Consider the following 2,500-nt stretch of genomic DNA (forward strand, 5'->3'; position numbering starts at 1 on the left):
ATTTAACACACCTACACATGGGTGCTTGAAACAAATATAAAACAAATTTCCAAGATTGAATTGAACAAAAATAAAAACAATAAAAACAATAAAAAATAATAAAAATTTTCCAAGATTGAATTGAACAAAAATAAAAACAAAAAAAATAAAAAAAAATAAAAAATTTCCAAGATTGAATTGAACAAAAATAAAAACAAAAAAATAATAAAAAATAATAAAAAATACAAAAATATAGTTTAATTAAAAAAAAAAGCAATTTATGAATTTCAAAGACATACGGCGGTGGACATTAACGAGACTCAACATGTATGCTTAAAAAGATAAAAATAAGCGAAAACAAGGCTAGGCGGTGAGCCTTAGGCCGCATGACGGAGCATTGGCACGACACTACACCGACGACGTGAAAAACGCACGACGGTGCCCATCATGGCAAGGCGATAGGCCTTAGGCCGCACGACGGCCGTTGGCTTGCGTTGGCTAAGGCATGGGCACGACGCCACATCCACAGCAAGAAAAATGCACGACGGTGCCCCTCATGGCTAAGCGGTGCGCCTTAGGCCACACGACGACCGTTGCCTTGCGTTGGCTAAGGCAACGGCAAGAAAAACGCACGACAGTGCCCCTCATGGCTAGGTGGTAGGCCTTAGGCCACACGACGGCCATTGCCTTGCGTTGGCTAAGGCAAGGGCATGATGCCACACCGACGGCAAGAAAAACGCCCGACGGTGCCCCTCATGGCTAGGCGGTAGGCCTTAGGCCACACGACGGCCGTTGCCTTGCGTTGGCTAAGGCAAGGGCACAATGCCACACCGACGGCAAGATAAACGCACGACGGTGCCCCTCATGGCTAAGCGGTGGGCCTTAGGCCGCACGACGGCCGTTGCCCTGCGTTGGCTAAGGCATAGGCACGATGGCCACACCGACGGCAAGAAGAACGGCCGACGGTGCCCCTCATGGCTAGGCGGTTGCCCTTAGGCCGCACGATGGCCATTGCCCTGCGTTGGCTAAAGCACGGGCACGATGCTAGGCGTTTGGCCTTAGGCCGCACGACGGCCGTTGCCTAGCGTTGGCTAAGGCATGGGCACGATGCCACACCGACGGCAAATAAAACGCACGACGGTGCCCCTCATGGCTAGGCGGTGGGCCTTAGGCCGCACGACGGCCGTTGCCCTGCGTTGGCTAAGGCATGGGCACGGCGGCCACACCGACGGCAAGAAAAACGCACGACGGTGCCCCTCATGGCCAGGCGGTCGGCCATAGGCCGCATGACGGCCGTTGCCTTGCGTTGGCTAAGGCATGGGCACGATTCCACACCGATGGCAAGAAAAACACACGACGGTGCCCCTCGTGGCTAGGCGGTTGCCCTTAGGCCGCACGATGGCCATTGCCCTGCGTTGGCTAAAGCACGGGCACGATGCTAGGCGTTTGGCCTTAGGCCGCACGACGGCCGTTGCCTAGCGTTGGCTAAGGCATGGGCACGATGCCACACCGACGGCAAATAAAACGCACGACGGTGCCCCTCATGGCTAGGCGGTGGGCCTTAGGCCGCACGACGGCCGTTGCCCTGCATTGGCTTAAGCATGGGCACGACGGCCTCACCGATGGCAAGGAAAACGCACGACTGCCGTGGGGTTTTGTTCCCAAGGCAACGGGTAAACCTCTGTAGCCATGCTGGAAAAACGCACGACGGTGCCCCTCATGGCGGCCTTAGGCCGCATGACGGCCGTTGCCCGGCGTTGGCTAAGGCGTGGGCACGACGGCCACACCGACGACAAGAAAAATGCACGACGGTGCCCCTCACGGCTTGGCGGTGGGCCTTAGGACGGACGACGGCCGTTGCCTTGCATTGGCTAAGGCATGGGCACGACGGCCTCACCGACGGCAAGAAAAAAGCACAACTGCCGTGGGGTTTTGCTCCCAAGGCCACGGGTAAACCTCTGTAGCCATGCTGGGAAAATGCACGACGGTGCCCCTCACGGCTAGGAGGTGGGCAATAGGCCGCACGACGGCCGTTGCCCTGCGTTGGCCAAGGCGTGGGCACGACGGCCACACCGACGGCAAGGAAAATGCACTACGGTGCCCCTCATGGCTAGGCGGTTGGCCTTAGGCCGCACGATGGCCGTTGGCTTGCGTTGGTTAAGGCATCGGCACGATGGCTCACCGACGGCAAGAAAAACGCACGACGGTGCCCCTCATGGCTAGGCGGTTGACCTTAGGCCACACGACGGCCGTTGCCTTGCGTTGGCTAAGGCATGGGCACGACGCCACACCCACGGCAAGAAAAATGCACGACGGTGCCCCTCGTGGCTAGGCGGTTGGCCTTGGGCCGCATGACGGCCGTTGCCTTGTGTTGGCAAAGGCATGGCCACGATGCCACACCGATGGCAAGACAAACACACGACGGTGCCCCTCGTGGCTAGGCGGTGGGCCTTAGGCCGCACGACGGCCGTTGCTTGCATTGGCTAAGGCATGGGCACGACGCCACACCGATGGCAAGGAA

This window comes from Coffea arabica, chromosome 7e (assembly GCF_036785885.1).
Source record: "Coffea arabica cultivar ET-39 chromosome 7e, Coffea Arabica ET-39 HiFi, whole genome shotgun sequence".
NCBI classification, from domain to species: Eukaryota; Viridiplantae; Streptophyta; class Magnoliopsida; order Gentianales; family Rubiaceae; genus Coffea; species Coffea arabica.